This window comes from Phyllobates terribilis, unplaced genomic scaffold, assembly GCF_046119375.1.
Source record: "Phyllobates terribilis strain yellow unplaced genomic scaffold, ASM4611937v1 Scaffold_1__5_contigs__length_1240528914, whole genome shotgun sequence".
NCBI lineage: Eukaryota > Metazoa > Chordata > Amphibia > Anura > Dendrobatidae > Phyllobates > Phyllobates terribilis.
Window position 1 is genome coordinate 612,962,992 of NW_027362761.1, and position 22,867 is coordinate 612,985,858.

The following is a 22,867-nucleotide window of genomic DNA, read 5'->3' on the forward strand; positions in this document are numbered from 1 at the left end:
CACTGGCCTTTCTGATGCCTTCAACCTTTATAGTGCCTCACACCAGAGTAAATACTGTAAATATGATGAGATTTGCAGGCAGGGTGTCCGTCGATGAATGGGACCCATCCTCTCCAGGCCATCAGAACATGGGGTAGTAGCTGATTGATAAATTGTCTGTAAATAATAAAAAGGGAGAAGTTGTTGTGGTTAATATTTTACAGCTTTTATTATCATTTGAGCCAATTTATATCTCAGCTGAATAACTTTCGTTTTAATTTTTGCTTAAGTATAAGTTTCATGTGAACGAGACAGTTTGTGGGTTTGCAAAAATTCGGAACTGTTTTAAACATTGTCTGGTTTCGTAAGTGTATGTGTAAGTTACATATATTACATAATTACAGAGATTGAAAAAAGACCAAGGTCCATCTTTCTGCACCAATTCGGAGTGTTGACCTTATAATCTAAATGCTTGTTTCTGAAATGACCTTATACCCGTACAGTTACACTGTGTTCCAAATTATTATGCAAATAATATTTTCTCAGATTTTCCCAAATTACCTATATGAATTGCAGTCATTGTAATTTTCCAGTCAAATAACTATTAGAGTACAATTGAAAGGTTTTTGTACAAACTGCCGATGATAACAGGATATTTTTTAAAAAATAAAAAACTCAAACTGCACTCAAAATGCATGTTCCAAATTATTATGCACAGCAGAGTTTTCAACCTTTTCATTTTAATAAAGAACAAAAAAAATGGTCATTTTTGAAATTATAAGCATTAGCAGGTTATTACACACTGAAATCAAACAGTTTTCAACTCAAAACTTTATTCTAGGTGATGTTACATTTGCACATAGGACCCCTTGTTGGAAAGGAGCTTCTGAACTCTCTCGTCCATTGAATTTGTCAGGTTTTGGATGGTTTCTGCTTCAATTGTTTTGCATGAGGACAGAATACCCTCCCAGAGCTGTTGCTTAGATGTGATCTGCCTCCCGCCATCATAGACACTCCTTTTGATGATGCTCCAGAGGTTCTCAATGGGGTTGAGGTCAGGGGAGCATGGGGGCCACACCATAAGTTTGTCCCCTTTTATGCCCATATCAGCCAGAGATGCAGATGTGTTATGTGCAGCATGAGACGGGGCATTATCATGCATGAAAATCATCTTGCTGCGGAATACACGGTTCTTCTTCTTGAACCATGGAAGGAAGTGCTGTTTGAGAAACTCAACATACATTATGGAGTTCATCTTTACCCCTTCAGGGATCCTAAAAGGGCCGACAATCTCTCTCCCCATGATTCCAGCCCAAAACATTACTCCACCTCCTCCTTGTTAGCGCCGTAGCCGTGTTTGCATGGGGTGTCCATCAACCAGCCATCCTCCACTCCGTCCATCTGGACCATTGAGATCATTTCATGCATTTTTTTGTTCTTTATTAAAATGAAAAGGTTGAAAACTCTGCTGTGCCTAATAATTTGGAACATGCATTTTGAGTGCAGTTTGAGTGTTTTATTTTTTAAAAAATATCCTGTTATCATAGGCAGTTTGTACAAAAACCTTTCAATTGTACTCTAATAGTTATTTGACTGGAAAATTACAATGACTGCAATTCATATAGGTAATTTGGGAAAATCTGAGAAAATATTATTTGCATAATAATTTGGAACACAGTGTATATGCAAAATATTAGATGTCTAACATCACTAATGTGTTTAATTACTGTTTTTGGCAGAAAAGATCATACAACATTGGGAAAATTCATGGCCAATTCAAGGTGTAGGCGAATAATGGGCAACCAACAGCATCAGCAGCCATTACCTGAACACTGCTAATTGGGTGCAATTGACTCATTTAATGAAAGGGGTGTGATCAGGGCCAGCGTCACCACCCGGCGCACCGTACAACAGCCGTGGCCCTGAGTAAGCGGGGGGATAGCCCACCCGCCGTCAGGGACACCAGCACACGTGGGCGCTGGCAACGGGCCCCCCCTTCCCCATATCGTGCTTTAAACTGTTTTTAATACTCATATCTCTTCATTCCTTGCAGCTCAGTCTCTTCTGCGTCTTCTGACTCTCTGACATTCCAGGGCAGAGGGCGCAATGACGTCACTACAGCGTGCTCTCTGCTGAGCAGTGCAGAGAGTCATAAAATGCTGATGAGTCTGGAGCAGCGGCCGCCAGCCAGTAGGGAATGAGGGGAAGTGAGTATTTGATTATTTTTTATGTATGAAGCAGTATATGAGGACCATTCTGTATGGATCATTATATGGGGTCCATTATTCTGTATGTTGCACTATATGGGGCCCATTATTATGTATGGAGCATTATATGGGGCCCATTATTCTGTATGGAGCATTATATGGGGCCCATTATTCTGTATGGAGCATTATATGGGGTCCAATATTCTGTGTGGAGCATTATATGGGATCCATTATTCTCTATGGAGCATTATATGGGGTCCATTATTCTGTATGGAGCATTATATGGGGCCCATTCGGTATGAAGCATTATATGAGGCCTATTATTCTGTATGGAGCATTATATGGGGTCCATTATTCTATATGGAGCATTATATGGGATACATTATTCTGTATGGAGCAATATATGAGGCCCATTATTCTGTATGGAGCACTGTATGGAGCCCATTCTGTATGGAGCATTATATGAGGCCCATTCTGTATGGATCATTAAATGGGGTTCATTATTATGTATGGAGCAATATATGGGGTCATTATATTGTATGGAGCAATATATGGGACTCATTATGCTGTATGGAGAGTTATCTGGTGCCCATAATACTGTGTGGAGAACTATGTGGTGCCCATAATACTGTAAGGAGGACTATGAAGTGCCCATAATACAATATGGAGGTCTATGTGGTGCTCATAATACTGTATGGAGGACTATGTGGTGCTCATAATACGTATGGAGGGCTATGTGGTGCCCACAATACTGTATGAAAGACTATGTAGTGTCCATATACTGTAGAGGACTATACTGTCCAGTCTAAAATGAAAACTTTTGAATCTCCCAGGGCACGCACTGTGTCATAGAAAATATTAAAAATGGCTGACACACTGATGCCAGGCCACATTCATTCATCCCCATTCCTCCTCCCCTTCTTTTTGTTGTAGTACAAGGCAAGAGCTAGTAATCTAAGCTGCCTTTATGTAAAATGGCTGTGGACATAGGGAAGTGAACCATCCTAATTAAAATGCATGAAGTCCTTTTGAAGCTCAGGTGACTGAAAGAAGATGCCTTTTGTGAGAAAGACTGAGATTTATAATGGACTGGTAATTAGACAAAATGTCTTTTCAGATAACAATGGTACCCGTGTTTACACATAAACGGACCAGTGGAAGCCCTTTTGTCCTCAGGAAATGCATTTTTAATTCAAGCGACACTGTGGCATACTGCAGGGGAAATGTTACAATAGCCAGCCTAGACTCGATGTCTCCGAAAGAAAATATTGAATATCGAAGTTTGTATGAATCCGATTGTGATGGGACATTTCGGCTTCAGGGCTAATTGGGGAAAAATATGCATGTTTTTTCATAACAGTAGCCCCTGCCTATAAGCCCCAAATCCATAGTGGACAGATAACTGACAGCCATGTAATGTTTGCTCTCTGGGGAAAGGTGAAATCCCGATAAACAATATGGCAGCAATCTCGAACTTCTGCCACAATCAGGAATAAAGTTATCGCATAAAATTGGGGATTTCAAAAAATTCTGAAGGGCAGAGGACAGCCCACAACCCGGCCCACATGAGGTCATCACGGGGGAATGTGTAGGTGTAACTCAGGTGCTCCTAAAAGATCAAGCCAAATTATGATTCGTGTTCCTGTAAACAGAAACACATCATCGTGTATGCATGAATTCCATTCACTGAACGGCCCCAAGCGAAGCGCTCTCCTTCGGCTAAGTTGACTCTTTTCTGTCAGCGTAAGTTCTTTCGTTAATCCCTTTTATTTTATGTAACTGTATATGCTGTATTGTTTTGTCCTCTTTGTACAGTCTTTTGTATATTTTTATAAACGCTACCTCGTTTTCGATTAAATATAAAATGTAATAGTTCTGTTCCTTTTGTTCTGTAAACCGCGTCTGAAGCCATACAATACCAGAAACAAGGCCTCCAGTCAGCCTGTATTTACAAAACGACTGGTGGTGGCAGCGAGTAGTCTTGAGTTATCATTGAGCTTACAGTGATCGTGTTGGGGGTATATACAATTCTTCCATGCGTTGGAATCGGGGGCAGCAGAGAGCTGTTCGCATCAAAAAATCACATTGAGAGGATCTGTGTGACCTTCCTGGGCTGCGATATATTGACAATGGTCTTTGAAGTAGAAGAATTGGTGAAAGTACAGAACTGAGAACGTATAGATCTCCATGAGGAGACAAATAAAGGATGTTGTAGTGTCCACAGTGATCCCAAAGTAAGAGAGTAAGTGAGCTCTCAATCAACCTTACTAAAATATGAGAGAGTGTGAAAATGACTAAGGTTGGATTTTCAAACAGTAGCAGATAGTCTGTAACTAAGGCTCTGATCACATCTACAAGACGACACCAACCACAACCGATGGATCCTGTAACTAAGGCTCCGATCACATCTACAACACGTCACAACCACGACCGATGGATCCTGTAACTAAGGCTCCGATCACATCTACAAGACGTCACCGACCACGAGCGATGGATCCTGTAACTAAGGCTCCGATCACATCTACAAGACATCACCGACCACGACCGATGCATCCTGTAACTAAGGCTCAGATCACATCTACAAGACGTCACCAACCACGACCGATGGATCCTGTAACTAAGGCTCCGATCACATCTACAACACGTCACAATCACGAGAGATGGATCCAGTAACTAAGGCTCCGATCACATCTACAAGACGTCACCAACCACGACCGATGGATCCTGTAACTAAGGCTCAGATCACATCTACAAGACTGCACCAACCACAACCGATGCATCCTGTAACTAAGGCTCAGATCACATCTACAAGACGTCACCAACCACGAGCGATGGATCCAGTAACTAAGGCTCTGATCACATCTACAAGACGTCACCAACCACGCCCGATGGATCCTGTAACTAAGGCTCTGATCACATCTACAAGACTGCACCAACCACGACCGATGGATCCTGTAACTAAGGCTCCGATCACATCTACAAGATGTCACCAACCACGACCGATGGATCCTATACCTAAGGCTTCGATCACATCTACAAGACGACACCAACCAACCACGACCGATGGATCCTGTAACTAAGGCTCCGATCACATCTTCTACAAGACGTCACTGACCACGACCGATGGGTCCTGTAAATAAGGCTCCGATCACATCTTCTACAAGACGTCACCGACCATGACCGAAGGATCCTGAAAATAAGGCTCCGATCACATCTACAAGACGGCACCGACCACAACCGATGGATCCTAATCTAATCAGCATCTGTTTATCCATTCCTCTTACAGATACGTCACCCAACTTTTCCCATGCTGAATTCCATGCTGTCTTCCCTATACAGTTCTGTTCCAATTCTCTAATGGTACGTCACCCAACTTTTCCCATGCTGAATTCCATGCTGTCTTCCCTATACCGTTCTGTTCAAATTCTCTAATGGTACGTCACCCAACTTTTCCCATGCTGAATTCCATGCTGTCTTCCCTATACCGTTCTGTTCCAATTCTCTAATGGTACGTCACCCAACTTTTCCCATGCTGAATTCCATGCTGTCTTCCCTATAACTGTTCTGTTCCAATTCTCTAATGGTACGTCACCCAACTTTTCCCATGCTGAATTCCATGCTGTCTTCCCTATACCATTCTGTTCCAATTCTCTAATGGTACGTCACCCAGCTTCTCCGTCTTGACTCCCATGCAGATTTCTCTATATTTCTCTCCCCCTATGTCCTACTGGTATGTGAGCCAGCCACCCCCCACTTTCATTTATGGCCTTGTTTACTCTGTCTTGAGCATCCAGCATCTGGTTCAATCTAATCAGCTGATCAAGATGAGCACAGACCACTCCCATCTGCTTCACAGCTGAATGCATTCTGTAGCCCATATATTGAGAACTAGGAGTCTGTGTCCCTCAGCTTAAGTGTCCATTAGCTGAAGTGTCTGAAATTTGAATTAATTCTGAATTGAATCTGAAGTGAACTGAAGGTCACTGGATACTAAGTCACAGTAAACAATGTTTGTGTTTGTTTTCACTCTCACCCCCTTAATCCTTCACTTCTTTCAACCACCCCTAATCCCTACACCTAGTAAGGAACTCTTCATCTCTCCCTCCATTCTCCCCACCCATCTCACCTCCTCCTCAGAGCTATTCCACAACATACAATCCTTTGTCTCCAAACACAGACAGCCACCTCATGCCCTCTCCTGCTCCCACCTAATAACGCTTTCTCTGCTCCTCCTTACTGCCGGCGACATCTCTCCAAATCCCGGCCCTCCTCATCACATCCCTACATTCACTTCCACCTCCTACCCACGATCTATCCCAAACTCTCATAACCCTTCTAACCTTATACCCATCCGCCCAGCCCTTGCTTCCCCAGTTCCACTAACAGGAGCTCTATGGAACGCTCGCTTTGTCTGCAATAAACTTTCCTACATTCACGATCTCTTCATCACTAACAAGCTTTCCTTCCTCGGCATCACTGAAACCTGGCTCACCCCCTCCGATACAGCCTCTCCTGCTGCACTTTCATATGGCGGATTCCACCTCTCCCATACCCCCGCCCCACCGGCAAGCACGGTGGAGGAATAGGTTTCCTCCTCTCAGATAACTGCTCCTTCACCCATATCCCACTGCCGCCCGCAATTACTCTCCCCTCTTTTGAAGTGCACTGCGTGCGTATCTGCTCCCCATCCAACCACCAACTGGCTGTCATCTACCTCCCCCCAGGATCAACCACCACTTTCTTTGACCACTTCACCACCTGGCTACTTCATTTCCTCTCCGTTGACATCCCCACTATCATCATGGGCGACTTTAACATCCCCATTGACACTTCCCTCTCAGCTGCCTCTAAGCTTCTATCCCTCACTTCCTCCTTTGGTTTTACTCAGTGGTCTTCCACACCCACCCACAAAGACGGCCACACACTGGACCTCATCTTCACCCGCCTCTGTTCCCTCTCTAACTCACCTCTCCCTCTTTCTGACCACAACCTACTCGCATTCTCTTCTCTCTCCTCCCCGGGGCAACAATCCCCACTCCACAAACTTGCATACCCTCGTAGAAATCTCAAACACCTTGACCTACACTCTCTCTCTGAATCCCTCCTCCCTCTTACAGACATTAGTTCCTTACATGATGCAGATGCTGCTGCCACTTTATATAACACCACAACAGCTGCAGCTCTCGATTCAGTCGCCCCCCTCACGCATACCAAGGCTCACACAATCAACAGACAACCCTGGCACACCAGCCTAACTAAAGAACTGCGATGGGCCTCCAGGGTTGCTGAACGTAGATGGAAAAGGTCCGACTGCCATGAGCACTTCATCGCATTCAAACAGTCCCTCACTACCTTCAAGTCCACACTCACTGCAGCAAAACAAACATACTTTGCATCTCTCATATCCTCCCTGTCTCACAACCCTAAACAACTATTCAACACCTTCAATTCTCTCCTCCGTCCTCCAGTGCCTCCTCCCTCTCCTCTTATTTCAGGTGAAGACTTTGCCTCATTCTTCAAGCAGAAGATTGACACCATCAGACAAAGTTTTTGCCTAAAGCCCCCACCGCCCCTCCCCACACCTACTCAACCCTCCTCCTCCAAAACTACATTTTCCACCATTTGTGAAGATCAACTTTCCTCCTTACTCTCCAAATCACACCTCACTACCTGTAAACTTGAACCAATCCCATCCCACCTCATCCCAAACCTTACCACTATCTTTATCCCAGCCCTAGCCCACCTCTTCAACCTGTCACTAACAACTGGTGTCTTCCCCTCATGCTTCAAACATGCCTCAATCACACCCATCCTCAAAAAGCCCTCCCTTGACCCATCCTCCGTGTCTATCTATCGCCCCATATCACTTCTCCCCTATGCCTCAAAACTACTGGAACAACATGTCCATTCTGAACTGTCCTCCCACCTCTCCTCCTGCTCCCTTTTTGACCGCCTACAATCTGGTTTCCGACCGCACCATTCTACTGAAACTGCACTGACTAAAGTCACAAACGACCTACTAACCGCCAAATCTAAGCGACACTACTCTGTCCTCCTCCTCCTAGACCTGTCATCTGCCTTTGACACAGTGGACCATTCCCTCTTACTACAGACTCTCTCATCATCACAGACTTGGCCCTATCCTGGATCTCCTCATACCTAACAGACCAGACATTCAGTGTCTCCCACTGACACACCACCTCCTCATCTCGCCCCCTATCTGTCGGTGTCCCCCAAGGTTCAGTTCTAGGACCCCTGCTCTTCTCCATCTACACCTTAGGCCTGGGACAGCTCATAGAGTCTCATGGCTTTCATTATCACCTCTATGCTGATGACACACAGATCTACCTCTCTGGACCCAATATCACCTCCTTATTAACCAAAATCCCACAATGTCTGTCTGCTATTTCATCCTTCTTCTCTGCCAGATTTCTAAAACTTAACATGGACAAAACAGAATTCATCATCTTTCCGCCATCTCATTCATCCCTCCCAACTGACCTATCTATCAACGTCAATGGCTGCCCACTCTCCCCAGTCCCTCAAGCTCGCTGCCTTGGGGTAACCCTGGACTCGGAACTATCCTTCAAACCACATATCCAAGCCCTTTCCACTTCCTGCCGACTCCAACTCAAAAATATCTCCCGGATCCGCACATTCCTAAACCATGAATCTGCAAAAACACTAGTGCACGCCCTCATCATCTCCCGCCTTGACTACTGAAACCTCCTGCTCTGTGGCCTCCCCTCTAACACTCTCGCACCCCTCCAATCTATCCTAAACTCTGCTGCTTGACTAATCAACCTGTCCCCCCACTATTCCCCGGCCTCTCCTCTCTGTCAATCTCTTCACTGGCTCCCCATTGCTCAGAGACTCCAGTTCAAAACCCTAACCATGACATACAAAGCCATTCACAACCTGTCTCCTCCATATATCTCCGACCTAGTCTCCCGTTACATACCTGCACGCAACCTCCAATCCTCACAAGATCTCCTGCTCTACTCCTCTCTTATCTCCTCCTCCCACAACCGTATACAAGATTTCTCCCGTGCTTCAGCCCTACTCTGGAACTCTCTACCCCAACGTATCAGACTCTCGCCTACCGTGGAAACCTTAAAAAGGAACCTGAAGACCCACCTCTTCCGACAAGCCTACAACCTGCAGTAACCACCGCTCCACCATACCGCTGCACGACCAGCTCTCCCCTCACTTAATGTATCCTCACCCATCCCCTGTAGATTGTGAGCCCTCGCGGGAAGGGTCCTTGCTCCTCCTGTACCAGTCGCTGTCACATTGTGTTCAAGATTATTGTAATTGTTCTTGTATTATACCCTTTTTTCACATGTAAAGCGCCATGGAATAAATGGCGCTATAATAATAAATAATAATAATCCTGTAACTAAGGCTCCGATCACATCTACAAAACATCACTGACCACGACCGATGGATCCTGTAACTAAGGCTCCGATCACAGCCACAAGACGTCACCAACCACGACCAATGGATCCTGTAACTAAGGCTCTGATCACATCTACAAGATGTCACCGACCACGACAGATGGATCCTGTAACTAAGGCTTCGATCACATCTACAAGACGTCACCAACCACGACCGACGGATCCTGTAACTAAGGATCCGATCACATCTACAAGACGTCACCAACCACGACCGATGGATCCTGTAACTAAGGATCCGATCACATCTACAAGACGTCACCAACCACGACCGATGGATCCTGATACTAAGGCTCCGATTACATCTACAAGACGACACCGACCACGACCAATGGATCCTGTAACTAAGGCTCCGATCACATCTACAAGACGTCACCGACCACGACCGATGGATCCTGTATCTAAGGCTCCGATCACATCTACAAGACATCACTGACCACGACCGATGGATCCTGTAACTAAGGCTCCAATCACATCTACAAGACGTCACCAACCACGACTGATGGATCCTGTAACTAAGGCTCCGATCACATCTACAAGACGTCACCAACCACGACCGATGGATCCTGTAACTAAGGCTCCGATCACATCTACAAGACGTCACCGACCACGACTGATGGATCCTGTAACTAAGGCTCCGATTACATCCACAAGACGTCACCGACCACGACCAATGGATTCTGTAACTAAGGCTCCGATCACATCTACAAGACGTCACAGACCACGACCGATGGATCCTGTAACTAAGGCTCCGATTACATCTACAAGACATCACCGACCTCGACCGATGGATCCTGTATCTAAGGCTCCGATTACATCTACAAGACATCACCGACCTCGACCGATGGATCCTGTATCTAAGGCTCCGATTACATCTACAAGACGTCACTGACCACGACCGATGGATCCTGTAACTTAGACTCCGATCACTTCTACAAGATGTCACCAACCACTACTGATGGATCCTGTAACTAAGGCTCCGATCACATCTACAAGACGTCACCAACCACGACCGATGGATCCTGTAACTAAGGCTCTGATCACATGTACAAGATATCACCGACCACGACCGATGGATCCTGTACCTAAGGCTCTGGTCACATGTACAAGACATCACCGACCAAGACCGATGGATCCTGTAACTAAGGCTCCGATCACATGTACAAGACGTCACCGACCACGACCGATGGATCCTGTTACTAAGGCTCTGATCACATGTACAAGACATCACCGACCACGACCGATGGATCCTGTAACTAAGGCTCCGATCACATCTACAAGACGTCACCGACCACGACCGATGGATCCTTTAACTAAGGCTCCGATCACATCTACAAGAAATCACCAACCACGAATGATGGATCCTGTAACTAAGGCTCCGATCACATCTACAAGACGTCACCAGCCACGACCGATGGATCCTGTAACTAAGGCTCCGATCACATCTACAAGACGTCACCGACCACGACCGATGGATCCTGTAACTAAGGCTCTGATCACATCTACAAGACGTCACCAACCACGAATGATGGATCCTGTAACTAAGGCTCCGATCACATCTACAAGACGTCACCGACCACGACCGATGGATCCTGTAACTAAGGCTCCGATCATATGTACGAGACGTCACCGACCAAGACCGATGGATCCTGTAACTTAGGCTCTGATCACATGTACAAGACATAACCGACCACGACCGATGGATCCTGTAACTAAGGCTCCGATCACATGTACAAGACGTCCCGGACCACGACCGATGGATCCTGTAACTAAGGCTCCGATCACATCTACAAGACGACATCAACCACGACCGATGGATCCTGTAACTAAGGCTCCGATCACATCTACAAGACGTCACCGACCGCGACCAATGGATCCTGTAACTAAGGCTCCGATCACATCTACAAGACGACATCAACCATGACTGAGCTCCTGGAATCACTTCCAGTCTAGTCTTGTCAGTGATGAGATATTTAGAGTGTAGGCGAAGTTGAGATCCTCACTACAGCAACTCCATTCTAGTCTCCTCAAAAGTGAGTCTAGAATAGAGTTGCTGAGAAGACAATCTCAAAAAGCAATCCAATCTAGAAGCAACCTAACCAGGATGGATCTGCTTCACTGTGAGGGCTGAAGGACCTGTGATGATGTCACCACCATGTGATCAGGGGGCAGAGCTCAGTAGAAAAGAGCTGAAGACCTGTGATAATGATGACGTTACTTCAGGTCCTTCAGCTCTCACAGTGAAGCAGACTCTTCCTATTTTTTAAGAATATATTTATTCTTCCTGTTATCAGTCATCATACAGAAAACTGTACACGAGATATTTATATACAGAGCAGAAATCATTCAATGGAACGAATATTACTAGAGATATAACAGGATGTGAGTGATTTCAGCACTAAGGTGAGAATTCAGAAGAGGAGACCAGAGCCTTAGTTACAAGATCCATCGGTCGTGGTCGGTGATGTCTTGTAGATGTGATCGGAGCCTTAGTTACAAGATCCATCGGTCGTGGTCGGTGACGTCTTGTAGATGTGATCGGAGCCTTAGTTACAGGATCCATCGGTCGTGGTCGGTGTCGTCTTGTAGATGTGATCGGAGCTTTAGTTACAGGATCCATCGGACGTGGTCGGTGACGTCTTGTAGATGTGATCGGAGCCTTAGTTACAGGATCCATCGGTCGTGGTCGGTGTCGTCTTGTAGATGTGATCGGAGCTTTAGTTACAGGATCCATCGGACGTGGTCGGTGACGTCTTGTAGATGTGATCGGAGCCTTAGTTACAGGATCCATCGGTCGTGGTCGGTGTCGTCTTGTAGATGTGATCGGAGCCTTAGTTACAGGATCCATCGGTCGTGGTTGGTGACGTCTTGTAGATGTGATCGGAGCCTTAGTTACAGGATCCATCGGTCACGGTCGGTGTCGTCTTGTAGATGTGATTGGAGCCTTAGTTACAGGATCCATCGGTCGTGGTTGGTGTCGTCTTGTAGATGTGATCGGAGCTTTAGTTACAGGATCCATCGGACGTGGTCGGTGACGTCTTGTAGATGTGATCGGAGCCTTAGTTACAGGATCCATCGGTCGTGGTCGGTGACGTCTTGTAGATGTGATCGGAGCCTTAGTTACAGGATCCATCGGTAGTGGTTGGTGACGTCTTGTAGATGTGATCGGAACCTTAGTTACAGGATCCATCGGTCACGGTCGGTGTCGTCTTGTAGATGTGATTGGAGCCTTAGTTACAGGATCCATCGGTCGTGGTCGGTGACGTCTTGTAGATGTGATCGGATCCTTAGTTACAGGATCCATCGGTCGTGGTTGGTGACGTCTTGTAGATGTGATCGAAGCCTTAGTTACAGGATCCATCGGTCGTGGTCGGTGTCGTCTTGTAGATGTGCTCTGAGCCTTAGTTACAGGATCCATCGGTAGTGGTTGGTGACGTCTTGTAGATGTGATCGGAACCTTAGTTACAGGATCCATCGGTCGTGGGCAGTGACATCTTGTAGATGTGATCGGAGCCTTAGTTACAGGTTCCATCGGTCGTGGTCGGTGATGTCTTGTAGATGTGATCGGAGCCTTAGTTACAGGTTCCATCGGTCGTGGTTTGTGCCATCTTGCAGCTGGATCCTGTAACTAAGGCTCCGATCACATCGGTCACGGTCGGAGACGTCTTGTAGATGTGATCGGAGCCTTAGTTACAGGATCCATCGGTCGTGGTCGGTATTGTCTTGTAGATGTAATCGGAGCCTTGGTATCAGGATCCATCGGTCGTGGTTGGTGACGTCTTGTAGCTGTGATCGGAGCCTTAGTTACAGGATCCATCGGTCGTGGTCGGTGTCGTCTTGTAGATGTGATCGGAGCTTTAGTTACAGGATCCATCGGACGTGGTCGGTGACGTCTTGTAGATGTGATCGGAGCCTTAGTTACAGGATCCATCGGTCGTGGTCGGTGTCGTCTTGTAGATGTGATCGGAGCTTTAGTTACAGGATCCATCGGACGTGGTCGGTGACGTCTTATAGATGTGATCGGAGCCTTAGTTACAGGATCCATCGGTCGTGGTCGGTGTCGTCTTGTAGATGTGATCGGAGCTTTAGTTACAGGATCCATCGGACGTGGTCGGTGACGTCTTGTAGATGTGATCGGAGCCTTAGTTACAGGATCCATCGGTCGTGGTCGGTGTCGTCTTGTAGATGTGATCGGAGCCTTAGTTACAGGATCCATCGGTCGTGGTTGGTGACGTCTTGTAGATGTGATCGGAGCCTTAGTTACAGGATCCATTGGTCACGGTCGGTGTCGTCTTGTAGATGTGATTGGAGCCTTAGTTACAGGATCCATTGGTCGTGGTTGGTGTCGTCTTGTAGATGGGATCGGAGCTTTAGTTACAGGATCCATCGGACGTGGTCGGTGACGTCTTGTAGATGTGATCGGAGCCTTAGTTACAGGATCCATCGGTCGTGGTCGGTGTCGTCTTGTAGATGTGATTGGAGCCTTAGTTACAGGATCCATCGGTCGTGGTCGGTGACGTCTTGTAGATGTGATCGGATCCTTAGTTACAGGATCCATCGGTCGTGGTTGGTGACGTCTTGTAGATGTGATCGAAGCCTTAGTTACAGGATCCATCTGTCGTGGTCGGTGACATCTTGTAGATGTGATCGGAGCCTTAGTTACAGGATCCATCGGTCGTGGTCGGTGACGTCTTGTAGATGTGATCGGAGCCTTAGTTACAGGATCCATCGGTAGTGGTTGGTGACGTCTTGTAGATGTGATCGGAACCTTAGTTACAGGATCCATCGGTCGTGGGCAGTGACATCTTGTAGATGTGATCGGAGCCTTAGTTACAGGTTCCATCGGTCGTGGTCGGTGATGTCTTGTAGATGTGATCGGAGCCTTAGTTACAGGTTCCATCGGTCGTGGTTTGTGCCATCTTGCAGCTGGATCCTGTAACTAAGGATCCGATCACATCGGTCACGGTCGGAGACGTCTTGTAGATGTGATCGGAGCCTTAGTTACAGGATCCATCGGTCGTGGTCGGTATTGTCTTGTAGATGTAATCGGAGCCTTGGTATCAGGATCCATCGGTCGTGGTTGGTGACGTCTTGTAGATGTGATCAGAGCCTTAATTACAGCATCCATCGGTCGTGGTCGGTGTCGTCTTGTAGACGTGATCGGAGCCTTAGTTACAGGATCCAGTGGTCATGGTTGGTGACATCTTGGAGATGTGATTGGAGCCTTAGTTACAGTATCCATCTGTTGTGGTTTGTGCCATCTTGCAGCTGGATCCTGTAACTAAGGCTCCGATCACATCGGTCGTGGTTGGTGATGTCTTGTAGATGTGATCGGAGCCTTATTTACAGAATCCATCGTTTACAGTTGATATCATCTTGTAGATGTGTTCTGATCCTTAGTTATTGGACCCATCTGACATGGTTGATGTAATCTTTTAGATGTGATCAGAGCCTTAGTTACAGGATCCATCGCTCGTGGTTGGTGTCTGTCTTGTAGATGTCATCGGAGCCTTAGTTACAGGATCCATCGGTCGTGGTCGGTGACGTCTTGTAGATGTGATCGGAGCCTTAGTGACAGGATGCATCAGTCATAGTTCGTGACGTCTTGTAGATGTGATCGGAGTCTTAGTTACAGGACCATCGGTCGTTGTCGGTGTTGTCTTGTAGAAGATGTAATCGCAGCCTTAGTTACAGGATCCATTGGTCGTGGTCGGTGACGTATTGTAGAAGATGTAATCAGAGCCTTAGTTACAGGATCCATCGCTCGTGGTTGGTGTCTGTCTTGTAGATGTGATCGGAGCTTTAGTTACAGGATCCATCGGTCGTGGTCAGTGACGTCTTGTAGATGTGATCGAAGCCTTAGATACAGGATCCATCGGTCGTGGGCAGTGACGTCTTGTAGATGTGATCGGATCCTTAGTTACAGGATCCATCGGTCGTGGTCGGTGACGTCTTATAGATGTGATCGGAGCCTTAGTTACAGGATACATCGGTCGTGGTTGGTCTCTGTCTTGTTGATGTGATCGTAGCCTTAGTTCCAGAATCCATTGGTCTTGGTCGGTGTCGTCTTGTAGATGTGATCGCAGCCTTAGTTAAAGGATCCATCGGTCGTGGTCGGTGACGTCTTGTAGATGTGATCGGAGCCTTAGTTACAAGATACATCGGTTGTGGTCGGTGACGTCTTGTAGATCTGATCGGAGCCTTAGTTACAGGATCCATCGGTCGTGGTTGGTGACGTCTTGTAGATGTGATCGGAGCCTTAGTTACAGGATCCATTTGTCATGGTCGGTGACGTCTTGTAGATGTGATCGGAGCCTTAGTTACAGGATCCATCGGTCACGGTCGGAGACGTCTTGTACATGTGATCGGAGCCTTAGTTACAGGATCCATCGGTCGTGGTCGGTGTCGTCTTGTAGATGTAATCGGAGCCTTAGTATCAGGATCCATCGGTCGTGGTTGGTGACGTCTTGTAGATGTGATCAGAGCCTTAGTTACAGCATCCATCGGTCGTGGTCGGTGTCGTCTTGTAGATGTGATCGCAGCCTTAGTTAAAGGATCCATCGGTCGTGGTCGGTGACGTCTTGTAGATGTGATAGGAGCCTTAGTTACAAGATACATCGGTCGTGGTCGGTGACGTCTTGTAGATCTGATCGGAGCCTTAGTTGCAGGATCCATCTGTCGTGGTTGGTGACGTCTTGTAGATGTGATCGGAGCCTTAGTTACAGGATCCATTTGTCATGGTGGGTGACGTCTTGTAGATGTGATCGGAGCCATAGTTACAGGATCCATCGGTCACGGTCGGAGACGTCTTGTAGATGTGATCGGAGCCTTAGTTACAGGATCCATCGGTCGTGGTCGGTGTCGTCTTGTAGATGTAATCGGAGCCTTAGTATCAGGATCCATCGGTCGTGGTTGGTGACGTCTTGTAGATGTGATCAGAGCCTTAGTTACAGCATCCATCGGTCGTGGTCGGTGTCGTCTTGTAGATGTGATCGCAGCCTTAGTTAAAGGATCCATCGGTCGTGGTCGGTGACGTCTTGTAGATGTGATCGGAGCCTTAGTTACAAGATACATCGGTCGTGGTCGGTCACGTCTTGTAGATCTGATCGGAGCCTTAGTTGCAGGATCCATCTGTCGTGGTTGGTGACGTCTTGTAGATGTGATCGGAGCCTTAGTTACAGGATCCATTTGTCATGGTGGGTGACGTCTTGTAGATGTGATCGGAGCCATAGTTACAGGATCCATCGGTCACGGTCGGAGACGTCTTGTAGATTTGATCGGAGCCTTAGTTACAGGATCCATCGGTCGTGGTCGGTGTCGTCTTGTAGATGTAATCGGAGCCTTAGTATCAGGATCCATCAGTCGTGGTTGGTGACGTCTTGTAGATGTGATCAGAGCCTTAGTTACAGCATCCATCGTTCGTGGTCGGTGTCGTCTTGTAGACGTGATCGGAGCCTTAGTTACAGGATCCAGTGGTCATGGTTGTTGACATCTTGGAGATGTGATTGGAGCCTTAGTTACAGTATCCATCGGTCGTGGTTTGTGCCATCTTGCAGCTGGATCCTGTAACTAAGGCTCCGATCACATCGGTCGTGGTTGGTGATGTCTTGTAGATGTGATCGGAGCCTTATTTACAGAATCCATCGTTCACAGTTGATATCATCTTGTAGATGTGTTCTGATCGTTAGTTATTGGACCCATCTGACATGGTTGATGTAATCTTTTAGATGTGATCAGAGCCTTAGTTACAGGATCCATCGCTCGTGGTTGGTGTCTGTCTTGTAGATGTCATCGGAGCCTTAGTTACAGGATCCATCGGTCGTGGTCGGTGACGTCTTGTAGATGTGATCGGAGCCTTAGTGACAGGATGCATCAGTCATAGTTCGTGACGTCTTGTAGATGTGATCGGAGTCTTAGTTACAGGACCATCGGTCGTTGTCGGTGTTGTCTTGTAGAAGATGTAATCGCAGCCTTAGTTACAGGATCCATTGGTCGTGGTCGGTGACGTATTGTAGAAGATGTAATCAGAGCCTTAGTTACAGGATCCATCGCTCGTGGTTGGTGTCTGTCTTGTAGATGTGATCGGAGCTTTAGTTACAGGATCCATCGGTCGTGGTCAGTGACGTCTTGTAGATGTGATCGAAGCCTTAGATACAGGATCCATCGGTCGTGGGCAGTGACGTCTTGTAGATGTGATCGGATCCTTAGTTACAGGATCCATCGGTCGTGGTCGGTGACGTCTTATAGATGTGATCGGAGCCTTAGTTACAGGATACATCGGTCGTGGTTGGTCTCTGTCTTGTTGATGTGATCGTAGCCTTAGTTACAGAATCCATTGGTCTTGGTCGGTGTCGTCTTGTAGATGTGATCGCAGCCTTAGTTAAAGGATCCATCGGTCGTGGTCGGTGACGTCTTGTAGATGTGATCGGAGCCTTAGTTACAAGATACATCGGTCGTGGTCGGTGACGTCTTGTAGATCTGATCGGAGCCTTAGTTACAGGATCCATCGGTCGTGGTTGGTGACGTCTTGTAGATGTGATCGGAGCCTTAGTTACAGGATCCATTTGTCATGGTCGGTGACGTCTTGTAGATGTGATCGGAGCCTTAGTTACAGGATCCATCGGTCACGGTCGGAGACGTCTTGTAGATGTGATCGGAGCCTTAGTTACAGGATCCATTTGTCATGGTGGGTGACGTCTTGTAGATGTGATCGGAGCCATAGTTACAGGATCCATCGGTCACGGTCGGAGACGTCTTGTAGATGTGATCGGAGCCTTAGTTACAGGATCCATCGGTCGTGGTCGGTGTCGTCTTGTAGATGTAATCGGAGCCTTAGTATCAGGATCCATCGGTCGTGGTTGGTGACGTCTTGTAGATGTGATCAGAGCCTTAGTTACAGCATCCATCGGTCGTGGTCGGTGTCGTCTTGTAGATGTGATCGCAGCCTTAGTTAAAGGATCCATCGGTCGTGGTCGGTGACGTCTTGTAGATGTGATCGGAGCCTTAGTTACAAGATACATCGGTCGTGGTCGGTCACGTCTTGTAGATCTGATCGGAGCCTTAGTTGCAGGATCCATCTGTCGTGGTTGGTGACGTCTTGTAGATGTGATCGGAGCCTTAGTTACAGGATCCATTTGTCATGGTGGGTGACGTCTTGTAGATGTGATCGGAGCCATAGTTACAGGATCCATCGGTCACGGTCGGAGACGTCTTGTAGATTTGATCGGAGCCTTAGTTACAGGATCCATCGGTCGTGGTCGGTGTCGTCTTGTAGATGTAATCGGAGCCTTAGTATCAGGATCCATCAGTCGTGGTTGGTGACGTCTTGTAGATGTGATCAGAGCCTTAGTTACAGCATCCATCGTTCGTGGTCGGTGTCGTCTTGTAGACGTGATCGGAGCCTTAGTTACAGGATCCAGTGGTCATGGTTGTTGACATCTTGGAGATGTGATTGGAGCCTTAGTTACAGTATCCATCGGTCGTGGTTTGTGCCATCTTGCAGCTGGATCCTGTAACTAAGGCTCCGATCACATCGGTCGTGGTTGGTGATGTCTTGTAGATGTGATCGGAGCCTTATTTACAGAATCCATCGTTCACAGTTGATATCATCTTGTAGATGTGTTCTGATCGTTAGTTATTGGACCCATCTGACATGGTTGATGTAATCTTTTAGATGTGATCAGAGCCTTAGTTACAGGATCCATCGCTCGTGGTTGGTGTCTGTCTTGTAGATGTCATCGGAGCCTTAGTTACAGGATCCATCGGTCGTGGTCGGTGACGTCTTGTAGATGTGATCGGAGCCTTAGTGACAGGATGCATCAGTCATAGTTCGTGACGTCTTGTAGATGTGATCGGAGTCTTAGTTACAGGACCATCGGTCGTTGTCGGTGTTGTCTTGTAGAAGATGTAATCGCAGCCTTAGTTACAGGATCCATTGGTCGTGGTCGGTGACGTATTGTAGAAGATGTAATCAGAGCCTTAGTTACAGGATCCATCGCTCGTGGTTGGTGTCTGTCTTGTAGATGTGATCGGAGCTTTAGTTACAGGATCCATCGGTCGTGGTCAGTGACGTCTTGTAGATGTGATCGAAGCCTTAGATACAGGATCCATCGGTCGTGGGCAGTGACGTCTTGTAGATGTGATCGGATCCTTAGTTACAGGATCCATCGGTCGTGGTCGGTGACGTCTTATAGATGTGATCGGAGCCTTAGTTACAGGATACATCGGTCGTGGTTGGTCTCTGTCTTGTTGATGTGATCGTAGCCTTAGTTACAGAATCCATTGGTCTTGGTCGGTGTCGTCTTGTAGATGTGATCGCAGCCTTAGTTAAAGGATCCATCGGTCGTGGTCGGTGACGTCTTGTAGATGTGATCGGAGCCTTAGTTACAAGATACATCGGTCGTGGTCGGTGACGTCTTGTAGATCTGATCGGAGCCTTAGTTACAGGATCCATCGGTCGTGGTTGGTGACGTCTTGTAGATGTGATCGGAGCCTTAGTTACAGGATCCATTTGTCATGGTCGGTGACGTCTTGTAGATGTGATCGGAGCCTTAGTTACAGGATCCATCGGTCACGGTCGGAGACGTCTTGTAGATGTGATCGGAGCCTTAGTTACAGGATCCATCGGTCGTGGTCGGTGTCGTCTTGTAGATGTAATCGGAGCCTTAGTATCAGGATCCATCGGTCGTGGTTGGTGACGTCTTGTAGATGTGATCAGAGCCTTAGTTACAGCATCCATCGGTCGTGGTCGGTGTCGTCTTGTAGATGTGATCGCAGCCTTAGTTAAAGGATCCATCGGTCATGGTCGGTGACGTCTTGTAGATGTGATAGGAGCCTTAGTTACAAGATACATCGGTCGTGGTCGGTGACGTCTTGTAGATCTGATCGGAGCCTTAGTTGCAGGATCCATCTGTCGTGGTTGGTGACGTCTTGTAGATGTGATCGGAGCCTTAGTTACAGGATCCATTTGTCATGGTGGGTGACGTCTTGTAGATGTGATCGGAGCCATAGTTACAGGATCCATCGGTCACGGTCGGAGACGTCTTGTAGATGTGATCGGAGCCTTAGTTACAGGATCCATCGGTCGTGGTCGGTGTCGTCTTGTAGATGTAATCGGAGCCTTAGTATCAGGATCCATCGGTCGTGGTTGGTGACGTCTTGTAGATGTGATCAGAGCCTTAGTTACAGCATCCATCGGTCGTGGTCGGTGTCGTCTTGTAGATGTGATCGCAGCCTTAGTTAAAGGATCCATCGGTCGTGGTCGGTGACGTCTTGTAGATGTGATCGGAGCCTTAGTTACAAGATACATCGGTCGTGGTCGGTCACGTCTTGTAGATCTGATCGGAGCCTTAGTTGCAGGATCCATCTTTCGTGGTTGGTGACGTCTTGTAGATGTGATCGGAGCCTTAGTTACAGGATCCATTTGTCATGGTGGGTGACGTCTTGTAGATGTGATCGGAGCCATAGTTACAGGATCCATCGGTCACGGTCGGAGACGTCTTGTAGATTTGATCGGAGCCTTAGTTACAGGATCCATCGGTCGTGGTCGGTGTCGTCTTGTAGATGTAATCGGAGCCTTAGTATCAGGATCCATCGGTCGTGGTTGGTGACGTCTTGTAGATGTGATCAGAGCCTTAGTTACAGCATCCATCGTTCGTGGTCGGTGTCGTCTTGTAGACGTGATCGGAGCCTTAGTTACAGGATCCAGTGGTCATGGTTGTTGACATCTTGGAGATGTGATTGGAGCCTTAGTTACAGTATCCATCGGTCGTGGTTTGTGCCATCTTGCAGCTGGATCCTGTAACTAAGGCTCCGATCACATCGGTCGTGGTTGGTGATGTCTTGTAGATGTGATCGGAGCCTTATTTACAGAATCCATCGTTCACAGTTGATATCATCTTGTAGATGTGTTCTGATCGTTAGTTATTGGACCCATCTGACATGGTTGATGTAATCTTTTAGATGTGATCAGAGCCTTAGTTACAGGATCCATCGCTCGTGGTTGGTGTCTGTCTTGTAGATGTCATCGGAGCCTTAGTTACAGGATCCATCGGTCGTGGTCGGTGACGTCTTGTAGATGTGATCGGAGCCTTAGTGACAGGATGCATCGGTCATAGTTCGTGACGTCTTGTAGATGTGATCGGAGTCTTAGTTACAGGATCCATCGGTCGTGTTCGGTGTTGTCTTGTAGAAGATGTAATCGCAACCTTAGTTACAGGATCCATTGGTCGTGGTCGGTGACGTCTTGTAGAAGATGTAATCAGAGCCTTAGTTACAGGATCCATCGATCTTGGTTTGTGTCGTCTTGTAGATGTGATTGGAGCCTTAGTTACAGGATCCATCGGTCGTGGTCGGTGACGTCTTGTAGATGTGATCGGAGCCTTAGTGACAGGATGCATCGGTTGTAGTTGGTGACGTCTTGTAGATGTGATCGGAGTCTTAGTTACAGGATCCATCGGTCGTGGTCGGTGTTGTCTTGTAGAAGATGTAATCAGAGCCTTAGTTACAGGATCCATCGGTCTTGATTTGTGACGTCTTGTAGATGTGATCAGAGCTTTAGTTACAGCATCCATCGGTCGTGGTCGGTGTCGTCTTGTAGATGTGATCGGAGCCTTAGTTACAGGATCCAGTGGTCATAGTTGGTGACATCTTGGAGATGTGATTAGAGCCTTAGTTACAGTATCCATCGGTAGTGGTTTGTGCCATCTTGCAGCTGGATCATGTAACTAAGGCTCCGATCATATCGGTCATGGTTGGTGATGTCTTGTAGATGTGATCGGAGCCTTATTTACAGAATCCATCATTCACTGTTGATATCATCTTGTAGATGTGATCGGAGCCTTACTTACAGGATCCATCGGTCGTGGTCGGTGACGTCTTGTACAAGATGTAATTCGAGCCTTAGTTACAGGATCCATCGGTCTTGGTTTGTGTCTTGTAGATGTGATCGGAGCCTTTGTTACATGATCCATTGGTCGTCGTCGGTGACGTCTTGTACAAGATGTAATTGGAGCCTTAGTTACAGGATCCATCGGTCGTGGTTGGTGACGTCTTGTAGACGTGATCGAAGCCTTAGATACAGGATCCATCGGTCGTGGTCAGTGACGTCTTGTAGATGTGATCGGAGCCTTAGTTACAGGATCCATCGGTCGTGGTCGGTGACATCTTGTAGATGTGTTCGGAGCCTTAGTTACAGGATCCATCGGTTGTGGTCGGTGACGTCTTGTA

General features: G+C 47.2%; 2 protein-coding genes across 4 annotated transcripts in view; both read left to right on the plus strand.

Annotated features, from left to right (window-relative positions):
• The window catches only part of LOC141272556 (uncharacterized), a 639,831-nt gene that overhangs the window by 556,827 nt on the left and 60,137 nt on the right, over positions 1 to 22,867 (plus strand). The window lies entirely within an intron of this gene.
• The window catches only part of LOC141272500 (uncharacterized), a 312,347-nt gene that overhangs the window by 157,875 nt on the left and 131,605 nt on the right, over positions 1 to 22,867 (plus strand). For 2 of the 3 annotated variants that reach the window (XM_073683326.1, XM_073683302.1), the window contains exon 1: positions 11,846 to 12,043. The exons of the other annotated variant lie outside the window; for it this stretch is intronic. The gene's annotated coding sequence lies outside the window, so the exon portion shown is untranslated. Of the gene's footprint in view, positions 1 to 11,845; positions 12,044 to 22,867 lie in introns of those variants that run through there. 3 annotated transcript variants of the gene reach the window in all.